The following is a 27783-nucleotide window of genomic DNA, read 5'->3' as shown; positions in this document are numbered from 1 at the left end:
AGTATAGGGGATCAATTGTAGCCTCTTTCGATAAGTAAGGGTGTCAAACCCAATGAGGAGCTAAAGGTAGAACAAATATTCCTTCAAGTTCTATCGACCACCGATACAACTCTACGCGTGCTTAACGTTCGCTTTACCTAGAACAAGTATGAAACTAGAAGTACTTTGTAGGTGTTGTAGGATAGGCTTGCAAGAATATAAAGAGCACGTAAATATAAACTAGGGGCTATTTAGATAAAGAAGCAATAAAGTAAATATAGTGAGTGTGGAAAAGTGGTGGTAGGAGTTGTGAAATTTTCCCTAAGCAATTGACTACTTTACTAGACCGATAGAAAGTTTTATGTGGGGGAGGCATAAGCTAACATACTTTCTCTTCTTGGATCATATGCACTTATGATTGGAACTCTAGCAAGCACCCGCAACTACTAAAGATCATTAAGGTAAAACCCAACCATAGCATTAAAGCATCAAGTACCCTTTATCCCATATGCCACAACCCCCTTACTCGGGTTTATGCTTCTGTCACTCGAGGAACCCACTATAAGCGAATCATAAACGTATTGCAACACCCTACAGCGGGAATCCCTCACGCTTGCGTGACACGGAGGGCACAATAGGACAGCAACATAACCACAAGCAAATGAAACCAATCATAGCAATTCACCAATCACCGATAGGACAACGAAAATCTACTCAGACATCATAGGATGGCAACACATCATTGGATAATGATATGAAGCATAAAGCACCATGTTCAAGTAGAGGGTACAGCAGATTGCGGGAGAGTGGACCGCTGAATATAGATGGGGGAAGGTGATGGAGATGTTGGTGAAGATGATGGCGGTGTTCGCGGTGATGATGATGGCCCCCAGCGGTGTTCCGGCGCCACCGGAAGCAAGGGGGAGAGGGCCCCCCTACTTCTTCTTCTTCCTTGACCTTCTCCCTAGATGGGAGAAGGGTTTCCCCTCTGGTACATGGTCTCCATGGCGTGGGAGGGGTGAGAGCCCCTCCGAGATTGGATTTGTCTCTCTGTCTCTCTCTGTTTCTGCGTTCCGGGATTCTGCCCTTTCACCGTTTCTTATATATCCGGAGATCCGTAACTCCGATTGGATTGAAACCTTCACCAAGATTTTTCACTGAAAAATAGCTTTCTTGATGCAAAAGAAGAGCATCAACCACCTTACGGGGTGCCCACAAGGGTCAGGGGTGCGCCTGCCCCCCTGGGGCGCGCCCCCCTACCTCGTGGCCCCCTCGGGCACCGTCTTGTGTTGTTTTTTCTTCCGAAAAATCATAAATATTCTAAAAATATTCTCCGTCCGTTTTTATCCCATTTGGACTCCGTTTGATATGGGGTTTCTGCGAAACATAAAACATGCAACAAACAGGAACTAGCACTGGGCACTGGATCAATATGTTAGTCCCAAAAATAATATAAAAAGTTGCCAAAAGTATATGAAAGTTGTAGAATATTGGCATGGAACAATCAAAAATTATAGATACAATGGAGAAGTACCAGCATGCCCAAGCTTAATTCCTGGTCGTCCTCAAGTAGGTAAATGATAAAAAGATAATTTTTGATGTGGAATGCTACCTAGCATAATTTTGATCATGTAATCTAATCATGGCATGAATATTAAGACATGAGTGATTAAAGGAAATAGTCTATCATTTGACATAAAAACAATAATAATTCGGGCATCCCAACAAGCAATCATGTTTTTCGAAATATCAATGCTAAAGAACACTATCCCTACAAAATCATATAGTCTTGTATGCTCCCTTTTCTTAACACAAGATACCCCTCATGCTCACCCTAGTGTCAGCCAAGCAATTGGTTCATACTTTTTAACGTGCTTTAGCTTTTTCAACCCTCACCCAATACATGAGAGCAAGCCATGGATATAGCACTATAGGTGGAATAGAATATGATGGTGGAGGTGTATGTAGAGAAGACAAAAAGGGAGAAAGTCTCACATCGACGCGGCTAATCAACGGGCTATGGAGATGCCCATCAATTGATGTCAATGGGAGGAGTAGGGATTGCCATGCAACGGACGCACTAAGAGCTATAAGTGTATGAAAGCTCAACCTGAACCTAAGATGGTGTGCATCCAACTTGCTTGCTCATGAAGACCTCGGGCATTTGAGGAATCCCATCATCGGAATATACAAGCCAAGTTCTATAATGAAAATTTCCACTAGTATATGAAAGTGATAACTCAAGAGACTCTCTATATGAAGAACATGGTGCTATTTGAAGCACAAGTGTGGTAAAAGGATAGTAACATTGCCCCTTCTCTCTTTTTCTCTCATTTTTTTATTTTCTCTTTTTTTTATTTTTTTGGTGGGCTTCTTTGGCCTCTTTTTAATTATTATTATTTGGCTTCTTTGGCCTCTTTTATTTTTCATAAAGTCTGGAGTCTCATCCCGACTTGTGGGGGAATCATAGTATCCATCATCCTTTCCTCACTGGGGAAATGCTCTAATAATGATGTGTTGGAAATATGCCCTAGAGGCAATAATAAAAGGATTATTATTATATTTCCTTGTTCATGATAATTGTCTTTTATTCATGCTATAATTGTATTATCCGGAAATCGTAATACACGTGTGAATACTTAGACCACAACATGTCCCTAGTGAGCCTCTAGTTGACTAGCTCGTTGATCAACAGATAGTCATGGTTTCCTGACTATGGACATTGGATGTCGTTGATAACGGGATCACATCATTAGGAGAATGATGTGATGGACAAGACCCAATCCTAAGCATAGCACAAGATCATGTAGTTCATTTTGCTAGAACTTTTCCAATGTCAAGTATCTCTTCCTTAGACCATGAGATCGTGTAACTCCCGGATACCGTAGGATGCTTTGGGTGTACCAAACGTCACAACGTAACTGGGTGACTATAAAGGTGCACTACAGGTATCTCCGAAAGTGTCTGTTGGGTTGACACGGATCGAGACTGGGATTTGTCACTCCGTATTACGGAGAGGTATCACTGGGCCCACTCGGTAGTGCATCATCATAATGAGCTCAAAGTGACCAAGTGTCTGGTCACGGGATCATGCATTACGGTACGAGTAAAGTGACTTGCCGGTAACAAGATTGAACGAGGTATTGGGATACCGACGATCGAATCTCGGGCAAGTAACATACCGTCTGACAAAGGGAATAGTATACGGGGTTGCTTGAATCCTCGACATCGTGGTTCATCCGATGAGATCATCGAGGAGTATGCGGGAGCCAACATGGGTATCCAGATCCCGCTGTTGGTTATTGACCGGAGAGCCGTCTCGGTCATGTCTGCATATCTCCCGAACCCGTAGGGTCTACACACTTAAGGTTCGGTGACGCTAGGGTTGTATGAATATGAGTATGCAGCAAACCGAATGTTGTTCGGTGTCCCGGATGAGATCCCGGATGTCATGAGGAGTTCCGGAATGGTCCGGAGGTAAAGAATTATATATAGGAAGTGCTGTTTCGGCCATCGGGAAAGTTTCGGGGTCACCCGGTATTGTACCGGGACCACCGAAAGGGTCCCGGGGGTCCACTGGGTGGGGCCACCTATCCCGGAGGGGCCCGTGGGCTGAAGTGGGAGGGGAACCAGCCCCTAGTGGGCTGGTGCGCCCCCTCCCCCTGCCCCCCTGCGCCTAGGGTTGGAAACCCTAGGTGGGGGGCGCGCCCCACTTGCCTTGGGGGGCACTCCACCCTCCCGGCCGCCGCCCCCCTTGGGAGATGGGATCTCCCAGGGCCGGCGCCACCCCCCCCCCCGGGGGCCTATATAAAGGAGGGCAGGGGGGAGGACAGACGCACCCTGTGTCTTGGCGCCTCCCTCCTCCTGCTACACCTCGTCCTCCTCCCGTAGCAGCTTGGCGAAGCCCTATCAGAGTTCTGCTTCATCCACCACCACGCCGTTGTGCTGCTGGATCATCATCAACCTCTCCTTCCCCCTTGCTGGATCAAGAAGGAGGAGACGTCATCCGCTCCGTACGTGTGTCGAACGTGGAGGTGTTGTCCGTTCGGCACTTGGTCATCGGTGATTTGGATCACGGCGAGTACGACTCCATCATCACCGTTCTCTTGAACGCTTCCGCACGCGATCTACAAGTGGTATGTAGATGCAATCTCTCTCCCATGACTCGTTGCTTAGATGAACTCATAGATGGATCTTGGTGAAACCGTAGGAAAAATTTTAATTTTCTCCAACGTTCCCCAACAGTGGTATCAGAGCCAGGTTTATGCGTAGTTCTCTATTGCACGAGTAGAACACAATTTTGTTGTGGGCGTAGATCTTGTCAACTTGCTTGCCGCTACTAGTCTTTTCTTGCTTCAGCGGTATTGTGGGATGAAGTGGCCCAGACCGACCTTACACGTACGCTTACGTGAGACAGGTTCCACCGTCTGACATGCACTAGTTGCATAAGGTGGCTAGCGGGTGTCTGTCTCTCCTACTTTAGTTGGAGCGGATTTGACGAAAAGGGTCCTTATGAAGGGTAAATAGAAGTTGACAAAATCACGTTGTGGTTATTCGTAGGTAAGAAAACGTTCTTGCTAGAACCCAATTGCAGCCACGTAAAAGATGCAACAACAGTTAGAGGACGTCTAACTTGTTTTTGCAGCAATTGTCATGTGATGTGATATGGCCAGAAGTTGTGATGAATGATGAATGATATATTGTGATGTATGAGATCATGTTCTTGTAATAGGAATCACGACTTGCATGTCGATGAGTATGACAACCGGCAGGAGCCATAGGAGTTGTCTTTATTTTTGTATGACTTGTGTGTCATTGAAGAACGCCATGTAAATTACTTTACTTTATTGCTAAACGCGTTAGCCATAGAAGTAGAAGTAGTCGTTGGCGTGACAACTTCATGAAGACACGATGATGGAGATGATGATGATGGAGATCATGGTGTCATGCCGGTGATGAAGATGATCATGGAGCCCCGAAGATGGAGATCGAAGGAGCTATATGATATTGGCCATATCATGTCACTACTTTATATAATTGCATGTGATGTTTATTATGTTTATGCATCTCGTTTACTTAGAACGACGGTAGTAAATAAGATGATCCCTTATAATAATTTCAAGAAAATGTTCCCCCTAACTGTGCGCCGTTGCTAAAGTTCGTCGTTTCGAAGCACCACGTGATGATCGGGTGTGATAGATCCTTACGTTCACATACAACGGGTGTAAGACAGTTTTACACATGCAGAAACACTTAGGGTTAACTTGATGAGCCTAGCATGTACAGACATGGCCTCGGAACTCAAGAGACCGAAAGGTCGAGCATGAGTCGTATGGAAGATACGATCAACATGGAGATGTTCACCGATGATGACTAGTCCGTCTCACGTGATGATCAGACACGGCCTAGTCGACTCGGATCGTGTAACACTTAGATGACTAGAGGGATGTCAATCTGAGTGGGAGTTCATTAAATAATTTGATTAGATGAACTTAATTATCATGAACTTAGTCTAAAGTCTTTGCAAAATATGTCTTGTAGATCAAATGGCCAACTCTCATGTCAACATGAACTTCAACGCGTTCCTAGAGAAAACCAAGCTGAAAGATGATGACAGGAACTATTCGGACTGGGTTCAGAACCTGAGGATCATCCTCATAGTAGCCAAGAAAGATTATGTCCTAGATGCACCGCTAGGTGAAGCACCCATCCCAGAGAACCAAGACGTTATGAACACTTGGCAATCACGTGCTGATGATTACTCCCTCGTTCAGTGCGGCATGCTTTACAGTTTAGAACCAGGGCTCCAAAAGCATTTTGAGCGACACGGAGCATATGAGATGTTCGAAGAGCTGAAAATGGTTTTTCAAGCTCATGCCCGGGTCAAGAGATATGAAGTCTCCGACAAGTTCTATAGTTGTAAGATGGAGGAAAACAGTTCTGTCAGTGAGCACATACTCAAAATGTCTGGGTTGCACAACCACCTGTCCCAGCTGGAGATCAACCTCCCAGACGAGGCGGTCATTGACAGAATCCTTCAGTCGCTCCCACCGAGCTACAAGAGCTTTGTGTTGAACTACAATATGCAGGGGATGGTGAAGACCATTCCTGAAGTATTTTCAATGCTGAAGTCAGCAGAGGTTGAAATCAAGAAAGAACATCAAGTGTTGATGGTCAACAAGACCACTAAGTTCAAGAAGGGCAAGGGTAAGAAGAACTTCAAGAAGGACGGCAAATATGTTGCCGCGCCCGATAAGCCAGTTGTCGGGAAGAAGTCAAAGAATGGACCCAAGCCTGAGACTGAGTGCTTTTATTGCAAAGGGAAGGGTCACTGGAAGCGGAACTGCCCCAAATACTTAGCGGACAAGAAGGCCGGCAACACTAAAGGTATATTTGATATACATGTAATTGATGTGTACCTTACCAGTACTCGTACTAACTACTGGGTATTTGATACCGGTGCCGTTGCTCATATTTGTAACTCATAGCAGGAGCTGTGGAATAAGCGGAGACTGGCGAAGGACGAGGTGATGATGCGTGTCGGGAATGGTTCCAAGGTCGATGTGATCGCTGTCGGCACGCTACCTCTACATTTACCTACGGGATTAGTTTTAAACCTCAATAATTGTTATTTAGTGCCAAGTTTGAGCATGAACATTGTATCTGGATCTCGTTTGATGCGAGATGGCTACTCATTTAAATCCGAGAATAATGGTTGTTCTATTTATATGAGAGATATGTTTTATGGTCATGCCCCGATGGTCAATGGTTTATTCTTAATGAATCTCGAACGTATTATTACACATATTCATAGTGTGAATACCAAAAGATGTAAAGTTGATAACGATAGTCCCACATACTTGTGGCACTGCCGCCTTGGTCACAATGGTGTCAAGCGCATGAAGAAGCTCCATGCTGATGGACTTTTAGAGTCTCTCGATTATGAATCATTTGACACATGCGAACCATGCCTCATGGGCAAGATGACCAAGACTCCGTTCTCCGGAACTATGGAGCGAGCAACCAACTTATTGGAAATCATACATACTGATGTGTGTGGTCCAATGAGCGTTGAGGCTCGCGGAGGATATCGTTATGTTCTCACTCTCACTGATGACTTAAGTAGATATGGGTATGTCTACTTGATGAAACACAAGTCTTAGACCTTTGAAAAGTTCAAGGAATTTCAGAATGAAGTAGAGAATCAACGTGACCGAAAGATAAAATTCTTACGATCGGATCGTGGAGGAGAATATTTAAGTCACGAATTTGGTACACACTTAAGGAAATGTGGAATAGTTTCACAACTCACGCCGCCTGGAACACCTCAGCGTAACGGTGTGTCCGAATGTCGTAATCGCACTCTATTGGATATGGTGCGATCTATGATGTCTCTTACCGATTTACCGCTATCGTTTTGGGGATACGCTCTAGAGACAGCTACATTCACTTTAAATAGGGCACCGTCTAAATCTGTTGAGACGATACCGTATGAATTATGGTTGGGGAAGAAACCTAAGCTGTCGTTTCTAAAAGTTTGGGGATGCGATGCTTATGTCAAGAAACTTCAACCCGAAAAGCTCGAACCCAAGTCAGAAAAATGCGTCTTCATAGGATACCCTAAGGAAACCATTGGGTATACCTTCTACCTTAGATCCGAAGGCAAGATCTTTGTTGCCAAGAACGGATCCTTTCTGGAAAAAGAGTTTCTCTCGAAAGGAGTAAGTGGGAGGAAAGTAGAACTCGATGAAGTACTACCTCTTGAACCGGAAAGTAGTGCAGCTCAGGAAAATGTTCCTGTGGTGCCTACACTGACTGGAGAGGAAATTAATGATGATGATCAAGGTACTTCGGATCAAGTTGCTACTGAACTTCGTAGGTCCACGAGGACACATTCCACACCAGAGTGGTATGGCAACCCTGTCCTGGAAATCATGTTGTTAGACAACGGTGAACCTTCGAACTATGAAGAAGTGATGGCGGGCCCAGATTCCAACAAATGGCTAGAAGCCATGCAATCCGAGATAGAATCCATGTATGAAAACAAAGTATGGACTTTGACTGACTTGCTCGATGATCGGCGAGCGATAGAAAACAAATGGATCTTTAAGAAGAAGACGGACGCGGATGGTAATGTCACCATCTATAAAGCTCGACTTGTCGGTAAGGGTTATCGGCAAGTTCAAGGGATTGACTACGATGAGACTTTCTCTCCCGTAGCGAAGCTTAAGTCCGTCCGAATCATGTTAGCAATTGTCGCATACTATGATTATGAGATATGGCAGATGGACGTCAAAACGGCATTCCTTAACGGTTATCTTAAGGAAGAGCTGTATATGATGAAGCCGGAAGGTTTTGTCGATCCTAAGAATGCTAACAAAGTATGCAAGCTCCAGCGATCCATTTATGGGCTGGTGCAAGCATCTCGAAGTTGGAACATTCGCTTTGATGAGATGATCAAAGCGTTTGGGTTTATGCAGACTTATGGAGAAGCCTGCATTTACAAGAAAGTGAGCGGGAGCTCTGTAGCATTTCTCATATTATATGTAGATGGCATACTTTTGATGGGAAATGATATAGAATTCTTGGACAGCATTAAGGCCTACTTGAATAAGTGTTTTTCAATGAAGGACCTTGGAGAAGCTGCTTACATATTAGGCATGAAAATCTATAGGGATAGATCGAGACGCCTCATAGGTCTTTTACAAAGCACATACCTTGATAAGATTTTGAAGAAGTTCAAAATGGATCAGTCCAAGAAAGGGTTCTTGCTTGTACTGCAAGGTGTGAGATTGAGCTCGGCTCAATGCCCGACCACGGCAAAAGATAAAGAAGAGATGAGCGTCATTCCCTATGCCTCAGCTATAGGATCTATTATATATGCCATGTTGTGTACCAGACCTGATGTAAACCTTGCCGTAAGTTTGGTAGGAAGGTACCAAAGTAATCCCAGCAAGGAACACTGGACAGCGGTCAAGAATATTCTGAAGTACCTGAAAAGGACAAAGGACATGTTTCTTGTTTATGGAGGTGACGAAGAGCTCGTCATAAAGGGTTACATCGACGCTAGCTTCGACACAGATCTGGATGACTCTAAGTCACAAACTGGATACATGTATATGTTGAATGGTGGGGCAGTAAGCTGGTGCAGCTGCAAGCAGAGCGTCGTGGCGGGATCTACATGTGAAGCAGAGTACATGGCAGCCTCGGAGGCAGCGCATGAAGTAATCTGGGTGAAGGAGTTCATCACCGACCTAGGAGTCATACCCAATGTGTCGGGGCCGATCAAGCTCTTCTGTGACAACACTGGAGCTATTGCCCTTGCCAAGGAGCCCAGGTTTCACAAGAAGACCAGGCACATCAAGCGTCATTTCAACTCCATCCGTGAAAATGTTCAAGATGGAGACATAGATATTTGCAAAGTACATACGGATCTGAATGTCGCAGATCCGTTGACTAAACCTCTTCCGCGAGCAAAACATGATCAACACCAGAACTCTATGGGAGTTCGATTCATCACAATGTAACTAGATTATTTACTCTAGTGCAAGTGGGAGACTGTTGGAAATATGCCCTAGAGGCAATAATAAAAGGATTATTATTATATTTCCTTGTTCATGATAATTGTCTTTTATTCATGCTATAATTGTATTATCCGGAAATCGTAATACACGTGCTAATACTTAGACCACAACATGTCCCTAGTGAGCCTCTAGTTGACTAGCTCGTTGATCAATAGAGAGTCATGGTTTCCTGACTATGAACATTGGATGTCGTTGATAATGGGATCACATCGTTAGGAGAATGATGTGATGGACAAGACCCAATCCTAAGCATAGCACAGGATCGTGTAGTTCGTTTTGCTAGAGCTTTTCCAATGTCAAGTATCTCTTCCTTAGACCATGAGACCGTGTAACTCCCGAATACCGTAGGAGTGCTTTGGGTGTACCAAACGTCACAACGTAACTGGGTGACTATAAAGGTGCACTACAGGTATCTCCGAAAGTGTCTGTTGGGTTGACACGGATCGAGACTGGGATTTGTCACTCCGTATTACGGAGAGGTATCACTGGGCCCACTCGGTAGTGCATCGTCATAATGAGCTCAAAGTGACCAAGTGTCTGGTCACGGGATCATGCATTACGGTACGAGTAAAGTGACTTGCCGGCAACGAGATTGAACGAGGTATTGGGATACCGACTATCGAATCTCGGGCAAGTAACATACCGTCTGACAAAGGGAATAGTATACGGGGTTGCTTGAATCCTCGACATCGTGGTTCATCCGATGAGATCATCGAGAAGTATGCGGGAGCCAACATGGGTATCCAGATCCCGCTGTTGGTTATTGACCGGAGAGCTGTCTCGGTCATGTCTGCATATCTCCCGAACCCGTAGGGTCTACACACTTAAGGTTCGATGACGCTAGGGTTGTATGAATATGAGTATGCAGCAAACCGAATGTTGTTCGGAGTCCCGGATGAGATCCCGGACGTCACGAGGAGTTCCGGAATGGTCCGGAGGTAAAGAATTATATATAGGAAGTGCTGTTTCGGCCATCGGGAAAGTTTCGGGGTCACCCGGTATTGTACCGGGACCACCGGAAGGGTCCCGGGGGTCCACCGGGTGGGGTCACCTATCCCGGAGGGCCCCGTGGGCTGGAGTGGGAGGGGAACTAGCCCCTAGTGGGCTGGTGCACCCCCCTGCCCCCCCCCTGCGCCTAGGGTTGGAAACCCTAGGTGGGGGGCGCGCCCCACTTGCCTTGGGGGGCACTCCACCCCCCTGGCCGCCGCCCCCCTTGGGAGATGGGATCTCCCAGGGCCGGCGCCCCCCTTGGGGGCCTATATAAAGGAGGGCAGGTGGAGGGCAGCCGCACCCTGTGTCTTGGCGCCTCTCTCCCCCTGCTACACCTCGTCCTCCTCCCGTAGCAGCTTGGCGAAGCCCTGCCGGAGTTCTGCTGCATCCACCACCACGCCGTTGTGCTGCTGGATCATCATCAACCTCTCCTTCCCCCTTGCTGGATCAAGAAGGAGGAGACGTCATCCGCTCCGTACATGTGTTGAACACGGAGGTGCTGTCCGTTCGGCACTTGGTCATCGGTGATTTGGATCACGGCGAGTACGACTCCATCATCACCGTTCTCTTGAACGCTTCCGCACGCGATCTACAAGTGGTGTGTAGATGCAATCTCTCTCCCATGACTCGTTGCTTGGATGAACTCATAGATGGATCTTGGTGAAACCATAGGAAAAATTTTAATTTTTTGCAATGTTCCCCAACATGATGATCATCACACTTTTATTTACTTACAACTCAATATTACAACTCGATATCTAGAACAAAGATATGACTCTATATGAATGCCTCCAGCGGTGTTCCGGGATGTGCAATGATCTCGCGTAGCAAAGATATCAAAAAAGGGACAAGCCATGAAAACATCATGCTATCTATCTTACGATCATGCAAAGCAATATGGCAATGAATGCTCAAGTCATGTATATGATGATGATGGAAGTTGCATGGCAATATATCTCGGAATGGCTATGGAAATGCCAGAGAGGTAGGTATGGTGGCTGTTTTGAGGAAGATATAAGGAGGCTTATGTGTGATAGAGCGTATCATATCACGGGGTTTGGATGCACCAGCGAAGTTTGCACCAACTCTCGAGGTGAGAAATGGCAATGCACGGTACCGAAGAGGCTAGCAATGATGGAAGGGTGAGAGTGCGTATAATCCATGGACTCACATTAGTCATAAAGAACTCATATACTTATTGCAAAAGTTTATTAGCCCTCGAAGAAAAGTACTACTATGCTTGCTCCTAGGGGGAGGTTGGTAGGATTTAACCATCGCGCGCCCCCAACCTTCACGCAAAGATAAACAATCAAAATACAATGTGCGCCAATTTGGTTACATAGTTAGTAGACCATGCGTGCATGCTTCGGGAATCACAAACCTTAACACCAATATCCTTACTAAACACAACCATCTACTAGAACCTCCCACATATTATCATCTCTATATCGCAAAACTATTGCAAGCAAGCAAACATATCATATTCAGTGATCCACAAGTTTTATGTAGGATTTTATGACTAACCAAGTGAATGAACAATTCATGTCATCTCTCTAAATAGATATAAGTGAAGCAAGAGATTTTAATTCTTTCTACAAAATATATGTCCATGCTCTAACAAATATAAGTGAAGCAAAAGAGCATTCTACAAATGGCGGTTTACTATGTGAAGAGAAATGTAGCGACCAGACCTCAAACAGTCTGACCTCTGTGCATCAGTGTCATCTCTGGATCGGTAATGCTGACACGCACAGTACTTGAAGGATTTATAACAGAGTAGCAATCACACACTTATTACATCGAATGTCTCAAAAGAGAACTTATTACAATAAATATGGCTTAAGGCCATCTAATAATGATAACAGCGGAAGGCTTGGAAGATAAGCGAGTCCATCAACTCCAACGGCATCACTGAGTATAAGACCACGACCAAAGGCACCTTACTCGTCGTCTGAAAAGTCTGCAACATGAATGTTGCAGCACGAAAATGGGTCAGCACATGGAATATGCTGGCAATGTAACACATAGAGAGTAATGAACTGAAAAATGCTATACTACATGCATATATGGCTGGTGGAAAGCTCTACGGTTAGAGTTTTGCATAAAGCCAATTTTTCCCTACAGCAAAGGAATAAATTTTATTTAACTATCATGGTGGTTGTTAAACATTGAGAAGGTTCACCCAACTCAATCCCAATTAAGCATCATCATTAAAGCCCAACAAATTAAATTAAAGTAACATGATGAGATTCACATGATAATCCAGGTACTAGATACTCAAAACGTCCATAACCGGGGACACAGCTAACCATGATTAGTTTATACACTCTGCAGAGGTTTGCGCACTTTTCCCCACAAGACTCGATCTCCTCCGTTGGAATTCTCGCACTACAAGGCGTTTGAGAAACCGATGACCGAGACATAGTCTTTCAGAAGCGTTTGCACCTTACGATGGGTAGACAGTTACACCTACTTTCCCCTACATCTTCTAGTCTACCACCGTAAGTGTTCACACGACTTAATCAACTATGCTAGAGCCCATGGTAGCTTGCGGCTGCACACGGAAGTTTCTAACATGAATAATCGCATGATCCCTTTGAGCCTGGGTGGCGGTCCATAGGAGAATTACATGGTACCCCGGGATTTCCAAAAAAATACAGGCAACACTGGGTTCCCCAGGTGCCTCAATCCACCCAGATGTGTATTAAATTTGCCACCTTAAGTAAACCATTAGTTAACAAACTCACATCTGTCATGGATACACTCACCCAATCCACGTCTACTAGCATAGCATAGCGGTATAAGCAAACGTAGAAGTAACTCCCAAAGGTTTGATAATAAAACAGGTAATAGGTTCTACCTCATCTACTCCTCAAAACCCACATATTAAAACAAATCCTAATCATGCAATTGTTTGAGGATTGATATAATGCAATAAAACTGGGTAGTAAAAAGGTATGATCAAAGTGTTACTTGCCTTGCTGATGATCTGCGAAACCTAGAGACTCGTAGTAGTAAGCGGCGCACTCCGGGTACTCTATTGCAAACAAACAAGCATACAATAAGCACTCATCTAATGCACAGGTAAAACTCAAATAAGAGATCTAACCAGAAAGTTCAACTTAAGAACTCCGGTTTGCAAAAAGAATCAAATCAAACGAAGCAACAAAACTCAAATGACGAAAGAGACAAGCTCCATTTACTAATCTGGACTTATGTCAAATGTTACAGTAGCAAAATCTTGTTTTGAGTTGGTTAAACAGAAAGAGGGTTTCGATACGAAACTCTAGGCGCTTGAATCGCCTGATTCGATAAACGACCGAAAAGTTATACTAGAACGAAAATCGGATCAGAAATCGCGATCGGAATTAATCACGGAAAATCCGATAAAAAGAAAAACGGACGAACAGGCTAACGAACGAACGTTCGCTGTCTGCGGCTAAACAACGAAAACCATTCGTTAAAACGAACGTATGGACGAATGTCCGCAAAATAGACTAAACCGAAATAAACCGAACCGGATCTAATAATAATAATAAAACGGATCTAGGTTTTGAAAAAACGATCGGTTTTCTCGCGAAAACCGAGACGGCGGCGGCGGGCTCCGGCGAGGCGGCGGGCTCCGGCGGGGTCGGCGGTGGTCGGCGGCAGCGGCAGCAGTGGGTGGCGGCGGCGCGCAGCGCGGGCGACTCTGGCGGCGGCGGTGGCTAGGGTTAGGGTTTGCAGGGTGAGGCGGGCTGGGGTGGGTCAGCCGGGTGGGGCGGCTTTTAAAGCCGGGCAGTGGACGAGTCCGGGTCGCCCACGGCGGCCCGAGTCGGTTCATTGTTTTTTTATATATAAATAATTTCACGCAGAAAAACAAACAAAAGAAATACTAAACGAACTCCACAAATCCTGAAATAAATTTTCCCCGCCCTCTAAAAATAAGCCGGACAAGATGAACATTTATTTGGGGCCTAAATGCAATTTTGAAAAAGCACATTTTTCCTAAATTCAAATAAAATACCGATAAACTCCAAAATAAAAATCTTATTTGATTTTATTATTAAATCCTCAATATTTCTTTATTTTGGGAAAGTCATTTTATTCCCTCTCTTTTATTTTTGTAATTGAAATACTCGAAGATAAAATAACTAAAATCAAATGATCCAATTTTCAAGATATGAGAAAACTCAAATATGAAAATAATGAAATCTCCAACTCTCTCCGTGGGTCCTTGAGTTGCATGAAATTTCTAGGATCAAGCCAAAATGCAATAAAATATGATATGCAAAGATGATCTATTGTATAACATTCTAAATTGAAAATTTGGGATGTTACAAACCTACCCCCCTTAAGATGAATCTCGCCCTCGAGATTCGGGTTGGCTAGAAAATAGGTGAGGGTGGTCCTTCAGTAGATCTTCTTCTCGCTCCCAGGTGGCTACATCCTCGGTATGGTGGATCCACTGAACTTTGCAAAACTTGATAACCTTGCTGCGGGTGACTCGGCTGGCATATTCGAGAATCTTGACTGGTTTCTCCTCATAGGTCAAATCGCTATCCAACTGAATCGCTTCCAGCGGCATTGTATCTCTCAGCGGTATATCATCCATTTCTGTGTGGCACTTCTTCAACTGGGAAACGTGGAACACATCATGAACTCCTGACAATCCTTCGGGCAACTCCAATTTGTAAGCAACTTCTCCCATACGTTCCAAAACTTTGTATGGTCCCACAAAACGTGGCGCTAACTTTCCCTTAACCCCAAAACGCTTAACTCCTCGAAGTGGGGATACACGAAGATAAACTCTGTCTCCAACTTCGCAAACTGTCTCCTTGCGTTTAGAATCTGCATAGCTCTTTTGCCTGGACTGGGCTACCTTGAGCCAATCGCGAATCAACTTCACCTTCTGTTCAGACTCCTTAATTAAATCTGGTCCAAACAACTGACGGTCTCCAACTTCATCCCATAACAATGGTGTCCTGCACCTCCTTCCGTACAAAGCTTCGAAAGGGGCCATCTTCAAACTGGATTGATAAATGTTGTTGTAAGAGAACTCCACATATGGAAAATTGTCGTCCCAACTAGATCCATAATCTAGCGCACAAGCTCTCAACATGTCCTTTAGAATCTGATTGACTCTCTCGGTCTGTCCATCTGTCTGCGGATGAAAGGCTGTACTGAACTCTAGCCTGGTACCCAAAGTTTCGTGCAACTGATTCCAGAACTTTGAGGTAAATTGGGTTCCTCTGTCTGATACAATGGTCCTCAGAACTCCATGCATACATACGATCCTGGTCATGTATATCTTTGCCAACTTAGCACTGGTGTAAATCGTCTTCACTAGGATGAAATGAGCTACCTTCATCAAATGATCGACTACAACCCATATTGAGTCATAGCCTGAACGAGTCCTGGGCAATCCCATGATAAAGTCCATGCCTAGCTTATCCCACTTCCATCCGGGTATCGGCAATGGCTGTAGCAATCCTGCTGGCTTCTGATGCTCTGCCTTCACTCTCTGACATACATCACAAACTGCTACATACTCCGCAATATCTTTCTTCATTCTGGTCCACCAGAAAGTGTCCTTCAAATCCAAATACATCTTGGTATTTCCTGAGTGAATCGAATACGGCGAATCATGGGCCTCTTGCAGAATCAACTTCCTGGTTTCCGGACCATTAGGCACATACATGCGGTCCTCAAACCATAAGGTATCGTGCTCATCCTCATGAAATCCTTTAGCCTTTCCTTTTCTCATCTTCTCCTTTATCTCGGCGATCTCCTTGTCAGTCTTCTGAGCTTCCCTAATCTTGTCCATCAAAGTAGACTGAATCTCCAATGATGCTACATAGCCTCTCGGAACTATCTCCAAACATAGCTGGCGAAGATCCTCGGCTAACTCCTTCGGTAACTCTCCGGTCATGAGTGTGTTGACGTGGCTCTTGCGGCTCAACGCATCGGCTACTACGTTAGCCTTTTCGAGATGATAATGCAATCTCATATCATAATCCTTAATGAGCTCTAACCATCTCCTTTGTCTGAGATTCAACTCCTTCTGTGTGAAGATGTACTTCAAACTCTTGTGATCCGTGTACACCTCACAATGGTTTCCGATGAGAAAATGTCTCCATGTCTTCAATGTGTGCACTACAGCTGCTAACTCCAAATCATGTGTAGCATAATTTAACTCATGGGGCTTAGGCTGTCGTGAGGCATACAAAACAACTCTTCCCTCCTGCATAAGCACTGCTCCAAGTCCTCGACGAGAAGCGTAGCAATACACCTCATAATCCTTGCGTTGATCTGGCAGAATCAACACTGGTGATGTAACCAAACGTTTCTTCAACTCCTGAAAACTGGCCTCACATTCCTCAGTCCATTTGAATTTGGTTAGTCCAAGAAAACTCCGGATCTCTCCAACTGTCGTTGGGGCTTCCCAATTTGTCACATTGACAACTTTGGTGGGGTCTACTGCTATTCCTTCTCCAGATATAACATGTCCGAGAAATCCAACTTCCTTCAACCAGAATTCACACTTGCTGAACTTGGCATACAACTGATGTTCTCTGAGCTTCCCAAGTACCAAACACAAATGCTCTTTATGCTCCTCTTCATTCTTCGAGTAGACCAGAATATCATCAATGAACACCACGACGAACTTATCCAGAAACTCCATAAACACCTTGTTCATCATGTTCATGAAATAGGCAGGTGCGTTAGTCAGTCCAAATGACATAACGGTATACTCATACAGCCTGTACCTTGTGGTAAAAGTTGTCTTTGGTATATCCTGCTCTCGAATCTTTAGCTGGTGGTATCCTGATCGCAGATCGATCTTGGAAAATACCTTAGCTCCTTGCAACTGGTCAAACAGATCATTGATCATCGGCAGTGGATACTTGTTCTTGATTGTCACTTCATTCAGTCCTCGATAATCAACAACCATCCTCAATGACCCATCCTTCTTCTCCACTAGAAGCACTAGCGATCCCCAAGGTGACGAACTTGGGCGAATATAGCCTTTATCCAGTAACTCCTTAATCTACTTCTTAATTTCCTCCAAATCTTTTGCGGGCATCTTGTACGGTCTCTTAGATATTGGCCCTGTGCCTCGCAAAAGCTCAATCAAAAACTCAATGTCTCTATCCGGTGGCATGCCTGGCAACTCTTCTAGAAATACGTTAGGAAAATCCTTCACCACTGGTACTTCCTCCTATACAACTCCTGATAAGGAATTTACTTGAGTCCTCTTCGGCACATGCCGGGATACATACTTGATCCTTCTTCCTTCTGGGGTGGTAAGCAAAATTAACTTGCTGGCGCAATCGATGTTTCCTCCATACATCAATAGCCAATCCATACCCAGAATCACATCCAAACCTTGTGACTACAAAATGGTTAAATCCGAGGGGAAAACATGCCTACCTATGGTTAATGACACCTGAAAACATCCTTGACTTGCCATGTACTCCGCTCCTGGTGAGCTTACTAACATAGGTGTTCTAAGAACTTTGATGGGCAGTTTATACTTATCCACAAATCCATTCATTCTGATTCTGGACTAACATCTGCATCAATGCATTCTGCTGCTGGATCAACTGAGTGAGCTCCGGTGGGAAAGCAAATCTATTGTCACGTCTCGGAGGCATCTGAGGGTTTAGAAAAGATGAGAATATAGAATAGAATGAGGTCTAGAGAGAATAACACTACCCGTATGCACATGAGACAAATGCAATCAATATCACTTCAATCAATTCAAACAAGGGCATACAACAGTCTAACTATCGTTACAAAAGTGCTCTGACTATACTATATACATGGGGGGAATACTACTACTATTATGGTGGTCGACTAGCAAAATTGCTCGGTCGAAGACTCCATGATATCTGCTCCAGCTTCATCAAAGAAGTCATCATCACTATCGTCTGGGTCCGAGTCGGTGTCGTCGATGATAATGTAGTTCTCCGGGCAAGTGCAATCATCGTCTTCTCCTCCAGTCGTGGGGAATCCCATGAATACTTTTAGCTTCTTCTTCAGATCATCATTCTTCTCTACGAGTGTTGTCATTTCCTCCTCATATCCATCGCGTGTAGACTTGAGTTCTTCCTCCGGTTTCGTGATCTTGGTCATAGCCTTCTTCAGATCTATCATGCCTGCGCACATCTGGTTCTCCTAGCGACGAATGTGTTGGTTTAACTCCTGGATGAAAGCTGCAATTGATCTATCCTTCCTGGTGCTGATCATCTCCCATTGCTCATCTTGGCGCCCACAAATCTAGTAAATACTTGAGATCCTTGTGGTAAACTTCTCCAATGCGTCCCATGGTGATGTGGGCTGCCATGCTCTTTCATAGACTCCAGGTTGGTGCATCAAAGGAAAACTCTATGGGCTCAGTGACTGGCATGAAGGTCCTTCCTGGAACTTGAACTTGAATCATCCAACGCTCCTCTTCGGGTAAAGTGGCGATGTAGGTCCTGGTGAAGCTTGGTACTCCGATGTTCAGGTATCTAGTGACTTCCTTCAAGTGGCGTCCAAAGGGTGTATCTTCTTCCGATTGCGTGAACTTGTTCCTTGCATCCACCATCCTAAAGAGTAGAAAAGGAGAGGAGTCAGAAATGAGAAGAGAATAGTGATCTAGGAATTTAGCTTAGTGGTCCTGTCCTATAGTCAGCGTGTGCTATGATACCATCTTGTAGCGACCAGACCTCAAACAGTCTGACCCATGTGCATCAGTGTCATCCCTGGATCAGTAATGCTGACACACACAATACTTGAAGGATTTATAATAGAGTAGCAATCACACACTTATTACATCGAATGTCTCAAAAGAGAACTTATTACAATAAATATGGCTTAAGGCCATCTAATAACGATAACAGCGGAAGGCTTGGAAGATAAGCGAGTCCATCAACTCCAACGGCATCACTGAGTATAAGACCACGACCTAAGGCACCTTACTCGTCGTATGAAAAGTCTGCAACATGAACGTTGCAGCCCGAAAACGGGCCAGCACATGGAATATGCTGGCAATGTAACACATAGAGAGTAATGAACAGAAAAATGCTATACTACATGCATATATGGCTGGTGGATAGCTCTACGGTTACAGTTTTGCATAAAGCCAATTTTTTCCTACAGCAAAGGAATAAATTTTATTTAACTATCATGGTGGTTGTTAAACATTGAGAAGGTTCACCCAACTCAATCCCAATTAAGCATCATCATTAAAACCCAACAAATTAAATTAAAGTAACATGATGAGATTCACATGATAATCCAGGTACTAGATACTCAAAACGTCCATAGCCAGGGACACGGCTAACCATGATTAGTTCATACACTCTGTAGAGGTTTGCGCGCTTTTCCCCACAAGACTCGATCTCCTCCGTTTGAATTCTCGCACTACAAGGTGTTTGAGAAACCGATGACCGAGACATAGTCTTTCAGAAGTGTTTGCACCTTATGATGGGTAGACAGTTACACCTACTTTCCCCTACATCTGCTAGTCTACCACTATAAGAGTTCACACGACTTAATCAACTATGCTAGAGCCCATAGTAGCTTGCGGCTGTACATGAAAGTTTCTAGCATGAATAATCTCATGATCCCTTTGAGCCTGGGTGGCGGTCCATAGGAGAATCACACGGTACCCCGGGATTTCCAAAAAAATACAGGCAACACTGGGTTCCCCAGGTGCCTCAATCCACCCAGATGTGTATTAAAGTTGCCACCTTAAGTAAACCATTAGTTAACAAACTCACATCTGTCGTGGATACACCCACCCAATCCATGTCTACTAGCATAGCATAGCGGTATAAGCAAACGTAGAAGTAACTCCCAAAGGTTTGATAATAAAACAGGTAATAGGTTCTACCTCATCTACTCCCCAAAACACACATATTAAAACAGATCCTAATCATGCAATTGTTTGAGGATTGATATAATGCAATAAAACTGGGTAGTAAAAAGGTATGATCAAAGTGTTACTTGCCTTGCTGATGATCCGTGAAACCTAGAGACTCGTAGTACCAAGCGGCGCACTCCTGGTACTCTATCGCAAACAAACAAGCATACAATAAGCACTCAACTAATGCACAGGTAAAACTCAAATAAGAGATCTAACCAGAAAGTTCAACTTAAGAACTCCGGTTTGCAAAAAGAATCAAATCAAACGAAGCAACGAAACTCAAACGGCGAAAGAGACAAACTCCATTTACTAATCTGGACTTAAGTCAAATTTTACAGTAGCAAAATCTTGTTTTGAGTTGGTTAAACGGAAAGAGGGTTTCGAGACGAAACTCTAGGCGCTTGAATCGCGTGATTCAGATAAACGAGCGAAAAGCTATACTAGAACGAAAATCGGATCAGAAATCGCGATCGGAAATAATCGCGGAAAAGCTGAGAAAAAGAAAAACAGACGAACAGGCTAACGAACGAACGTTCGCTGTCTGCGGCTAAACGACGAAAATCGTTCGTTAAAATGAACGTATGGACGAACGTCCACAAAATAGACTAAACCGAAAATAAACCGAACCAGATCTAATAATAAAAAAACAGATCTAGGTTTCAAAAAAAACGATCGGTTTTCTCATGAAAACCGAGACGGCGGCGGCAGGCTCCGGCGAGGCAGCGGGCTCCGGCAGGGTCGGCGGTGGTCGACAGTGAGGCGCGGCGGCGGCGGCGGGGCGGCGCGGCAGCAGCGGGCGGCGCGGGCGGCTCCGGCAGTAGCGGCAGCGGCTAGGGTTAGGGTTAGGGTTTGCGGGGTGAGGCAGGCTGGGGTGGGGCGGCTTTTAAAGCCAGGCGGTGGACGAGTCCGGGTCGCCCACGGCGGCCCGAGTCGGTTCATTGTTTTTTTATATAAATAATTTCGCGCAGAAAAACAAATAAAAGAAATACTAAACGGACTCCAAAAATTCCGAATTAATTTTCCCCGTCCTCTAAAAATAGGCCGGACAAGAAGAACATTTATTTGGGGCCTAAATGGAATTTTGAAAAAGGTTTCCACTTCAAACCATCCAGATTTACACTTCAATTTCTCGTTGTTGACACGGTTTACACTTGACTTCATTCAAACTCACAACCTATATATAGATAGTGGTATGTGTTCGCTGACACTAAATAGACATGGCTCGGGGCAGAAGTGAGTGGCTAGGCTAAGTTCCCTAGTCTTCTCGTTAATTTCTTCATCTTGATGTACTCAATCCATTCAAATTCCATAATTCCAATGCTATAATCCCTATATTAAGATGAAGTAAGAATTTGACCTAAATTTCCGGTTAACTGCTTACTTTCTTTGCTAGCTCACCCGAAACTCTGTCTTCAGGAGGAAAGCTTGCTTGAGTACCTTACTTGAAAACAAACCGCATTCTTTTTTTTTATTCTGGTTCCAATCGTTTGAGGAAAACCCCCTTTGGCATCAATGAAACTCTGTTATATATGAGTTCAAAAAGAGTCCAACTTCTTTTCTACCTTTTAATGAAAAAAATCATTAGAAGAGATCTTGTCTTTGCTGATTGGTAATCCCAGATATTATATTTTATTGGGAAATGTTCGGAACAGAGAACTTTCTCTAATCCAACGCCGTATTCTTCGAAGATTGAGGAACTCAAGCCATTCTTTGCCTGTCGACCCTCACTCTTCCTCTTGCTTCCTTAGGAAAGAGCATAAAGAAGGCACCGAAAACAGGTGGGAAAGGAAAGGTATACTTTTCACAGCCGACAAGCGGCGCATTTAAGCCCTAAAGAACTAGCTTCCTGGAAAAAACTCACTCGATCACCGGCTTTCAGGGGATTCCCCCACTTAAGAATAAAGGGGCATAGACTACGAAAGGGCTACGTTCACTTGATGAACGGTAAAAGCAATTATGCGCCTACGTCGGAGATGCTTATGTTGTTAAAAACCAGTGTATCCGAGAGATCTCAGAGAACTTTCATGCAACAGACGCTGGGTTAATTGATTTCGTCAATCAGACGGATGACACTGAAGGGCAAAGAAGACCCTGTTTTAAAAATGAGCTTTGCTCTTCTGGGCGCTGGGTGTTCCTTCTAAACTAGCTGCTCTCGCTCTACCAGTTCGTACTGAACTTTCACTTTCATTTACTTCATTTATAGGCGGGCTTGATTTTTCGCCTATGCTGGTTACTTTTCTTTCAAACGTTACATCGTTGCAGGTCCTCGCCCTTCAGGTTGAAGGAGATGTGTACTCGACTTCCTTTAAGTAAGTGGTGGCCCATAATAGGGAGCAGTAAGGAGGATAAAAGAAGTAGAGTTAGGTTCCTGTGTGTAATCGATATGTCTCCCGGGAGCTTTTTCTATGTGTTGGTGTTCTATATGACCGACATAAGACTCGACTTGTTAGACAAGACTGGACTTCGACTCATTTAAAAAGAGTTGTAGCCGTACGGAATTCCAATTCCTAAATTCAAATAAAATAGCGATAAACTCCGAAATAAAAATCTTATTTGATTTTATTATTAAATCCTCAATATTTATTTATTTTGGCAAAGTCATTTTATTCCATCTCTTTTATTTTTGTAATTGAAATATTCGAAGATAAAATAATTAGAATCAAATGATCCTATTTTCAAGATTTGAAAAAACTCAAATATGAAAATAACGAAATCTCCAACTCTCTCCGTGGGTCCTTGAGTTGCATGAAATTTCTAGGATCAAGCCAAAATGCAATAATATATGATATGCAAAGATGATCTATTGTATAACATTCCCAATTAAAAATTTGGGATGTTACAAGAAACAGGTAATCCAAACTTCAAATGATATAAGTGAAGCACATGAAGCATTCTATAAAGCCATACTCAAAAGATTTAAGTGAAGTGCAATGAGCATTCTATAAATCAGCCAAGGACTATCTCATACCAGCATTGTGCATAAAAGAAAAATGAAAACTAAATGCAAAAGACGCTCCAAGACTTGCACATATCGCATGAACGAAACGAATCCGAAAACATACCGATACTTGTTGAAGAAAGAGGGGATGCCTTCCGGGGCATCCCCAAGCTTAGACGCTTGAGTCTCCTTGAATATTTACTTGGGGTGCCTTGGGCATCCCCAAGCTTGAGCTCTTGCCTCTCCTCCTTTTCCTCATATCGAGACCTCCTCGATCAAACACGTCATCCACACAAAACTTCAACAGAAAACTCGGTAAGACCCGTTAGTATAATAAAGCAAATCACTACTCTAAGTACTATTGCAAACCAATTCATATTTTGTTTTTGCATTTTGTCTACTGTAATGTAGCTTTTCCATGCCTTAATCCACTGATAGAAATTGATAGTTTCATCAAAACAAGTAAACTATGCATCAAAAACAGAATCTGTCAAAAACGGAACAGTCTGTAGCACTCTGAACATTCACCATACTTATGGTACCCCAATAATTCTACCAAAATTAGGAAAAATAAACAATTTGTACAGAAATACAGTGCAGAAATTTTCAGAACCATTTGACGTTCTAGTAAAAAATGTAAAATCGCGCACTCAGCCAAAGTTTCTGTCCTGCACCATACAAATCAACAAGCATTGTAAACGTCCTAAGGGCAAACCTTGGCAAATTATTTTTATAATACAATGGAATTGTGCAAGGGGATAATTATTTTTGATGAAAAGTTTCTGTAATTAAGATTCACAAAGTTTCCGTGAGCATGAACAAAGTTCAAGGAGCTCTCCCACTTTAACAATGCTTGTCTCTCTCACTTTCACTTTCCTTTTTGAATAGTTTTGGGTTCCCCTTTTTATTTTTATTTTTTTAAACTATATAAAAGCACTCAACAGAAATAAATGACTCTCTAAAACTTCCGGGTTGTCTCCCTGGCAGCGCTTTCTTTAAAGCCATTAAGCTAGGCATATAGTGCTCAAGTAATGGACCCACCCGGATCCCAAGGTATATCAAAGCCAATTTTAATTAACAATGATTTGTAATTTAGTAGTGAGCACAAAGTAAAATATATCATGTAACAACGAATTCTAAGTCTCTTCCTATGCATCGGCATGTCATAAAAGAACAATTCATGCACACCAAGTAAAGGCCAATGCATAGTATAAGCAGTTTCTTGCAATTCTATCGTGTTGGAAACATAGAGAGGTGGAGATATAGTTCCTCTCACATAATAATTGCAAGTAGGAGCAGCAAGCACATGCATATCATATTCATCAAAATTATCATGTGCAATGGTAAAAGGCAACCCGTCAATATAATCCTTAATAAGCACAAACTTCTCCGATATAGTATAGTCGGGAGAATTCAAAAAGATAATAGGATTATCATGCGTGGGTGCAATATCAACAATTTCATGCTTAACATAAGGAACTATAGCAAGTTCATCTCCATAAGCATAATTCATATTGGCATCTTGGCCACAAGCATAGCAAGCATCATCAAAAAGGGATATTTCAAAAGAATCAACGGGATCATGACAATCATCATAGCAATCATCCTTCGGTAAGCACGAAAGGAAATTAAACAATGTATGAGTTGAAGAGTTACTCTCATTAGAAGGTGGGCACGGGTAGATAATCCGCTCTTCCTCCTTTTGTTCTTCGCTATCCTCATCATCTTTTTCATCCAATGAGCTCACAGTTTCATCAATTTCTTTTTCCATAGACTCCTGCAAAATATTAGTCTCTTCTTGGACAGCAGAGACTTTCTCAATAAATGCATCAATATCGGAATTGAATTCATAATTCTCATAGCAATATTTAAGTATAGCAAAATTTTCAGGTCTGTAAACAGCATCATCAAGATTTTCACACTCTTTAAACAAAGATTCAATTTCATAAGCACCCATAAAAGCAACAAATTCTTCTATTTGTTCCACATCATAGTAATCATAGATACCATTAGCATAAGAAGCCAAGGTTTTATCATCATTAAATTTGCATGAAAAAGGAAGGTGTGGAGCCTTCATCCTAGAGCAACAAGTATAATCATATCTCAAGCATAGTTCCCGAGCATACCAATGCAACATATGAATTTGATCCCATAATAGTTTCCCTTTTTGTGTCAAGCGATAATCCCTAAAGTATTCATGTTGATCCAACGTGTCTCCCATAACATAATTGAATGGGGTTTTCTCAGGATTATCAAAGTAGTACACAATATTTTTCACATAACCAACATCGAATGTTTTAGGAGGTTCCCCATCTCCATGAGTAGCAAGTACACCTAATTTTTTTTGGTATTTCGTGTTCCATATCCATAACTAAAGATAGAGAACAACTAAGAACAGCAAATAAAAATTACTTAGTGATAAATCAAACAAGCACACACGAGAATATTCACCCCACGCTATGACTCCCCGGCAACGGCGCCAGAAAAAGGTCTTGATAACCCACAAGTATAGGGGATCAATTGTTGCCTCTTTCGATAAGTAAGAGTGTCGAACCCAATGAGGATCTAAAGGTAGAACAAATATTCCCTCAAGTTCTATCGACCACCGATACAACTCTATGCACGCTTAACGTTCGCTTTACCTAGAACAAGTATGAAACTAGAAGTACTTTGTAGGTGTTGTAGGATAGGCTTGCAAGAAAATAAAGAGCACGTAAATATAAACTAGGGGCTGTTTATATAAAGAAGTAATAAAGTAAATATAGCGAGTGTGGAAAAGTGGTGGTAGGAGTTGTGAAATTGTCCCTAAGCAATTGACTACTTTACTAGACCGATAGCAAGTTTTATGTGGGAGAGGCATAAGCTAACATACTTTCTCTTCTTGGATCATATGCACTTATGATTGGAACTCTAGCAAGCATCCGCAACTACTAAAGATCACTAAGGTAAAACCCAACCATAGCATTAAATCATCAAGTACCCTTTATCCCATACGCCACAACCCCCTTACTCGGGTTTATGCTTCTGTCACTCAAGCAACCCACTATAAGCGAATCATGAATGTATTACAACACCCTACAGCGATAATCCCTCACGCTTGCGCGACACGGAGGGCACAATAGGACAGCAACATAACCACAAGCAAATTAAACCAATCATAGCAATTCACCAATCACCGATAGGACAACGAAAATCTACTCAGACATCATAGGATGGCAACACATCATTGGATAATAATATGAAGCATAAAGCACCATGTTCAAGTAGAGGGTACAGCGGGTTGCGGGAGAGTGGACCGCTGAATATAGATGGGGGAAGGTGATGGAGATGTTGGTGAAGATGATGGTGGTGTTGGTGTAGATCGCGGTGATGATGATGGCCCCCAGTGGTGTTCCGGCGCCACCGGAAGCAAGGGGGAGAGGGCCCCCCTTCTTCTTCTTCTTCTTCCTTCACCTTCTCCCTAGATGGGAGAAGAGTTTCCCCTCTGGTCCATGGTCTCCATGGCGTGGGAGGGGCGAGAGCCCCTCCGAGATTGGATCTGTCTCTCTGTCTCTCTCTGTTTCTGCGTTCTGGGATTCTGGCCTTTCACCGTTTCTTATATACCCGGAGATCCGTAACTTCGATTGGATTGAAACCTTCGCCAAGATTTTTCTCCGAAAATTAGCTTTCTTGCAGCAAAAGAAGAGCATCAACCGCCTTACTGGGTGCCCACGAGGGTCAGGGGTGCGCCTGCCCCCCTGGGGCGCGCACCCCTGCCTCGTGGCCCCCTCGGGCATCGTCTTGCATTGATTTTTATTCCCAAAAATCATAAATATTCCAAAAATATTCTCCGTCCATTTTTATCCCGTTTGGACTCCGTTTGATATGGGGTTTCTGCGAAACATAAAATATGCAACAAACAGGAACTGGCACTGGGCACTGGATCAATATGTTAGTCCCAAAAATAATATAAAAAGTTGCCAAAAGTATATGAAAGTTGTAGAATATTGGCATGGAACAATCAAAAATTATAGATACGGCGGAGACGTATCAGAAAGCAGACAATAAATCAGCTGTTTACCGTAGCTTACTGTGGTGGACAGGTTTGCCATCAGCGGCTGGCGGCAAAGAGGTTTCCCGTCAGCTTTCTGGTCCTTTGCCGTCTGCCATGGCAGACGGTTAGTGTGGGTATGGGTGATCAATCCGCTCTTCCTCCTTTTGTTTTTCGCTCTCCTCCTCAGCTTTTTCATCCAATGAGCTCACAATTTCAACAATTTTTTCTTCCATATACTCCTGCAAAATATTAGTATCTTCTTGGACAGTGGAGACTTTCTCAATAAACTCATTAATATCGACATTATATTCACAATTCTCATAGCAATATTCAAGTATAGCAAAAAATTTAGGTCTATAAATAG

Source organism: Triticum aestivum, chromosome 2B (assembly GCF_018294505.1).
Source record: "Triticum aestivum cultivar Chinese Spring chromosome 2B, IWGSC CS RefSeq v2.1, whole genome shotgun sequence".
NCBI classification, from domain to species: Eukaryota; Viridiplantae; Streptophyta; class Magnoliopsida; order Poales; family Poaceae; genus Triticum; species Triticum aestivum.
Note: the sequence above shows the minus strand (reverse complement) of the source record.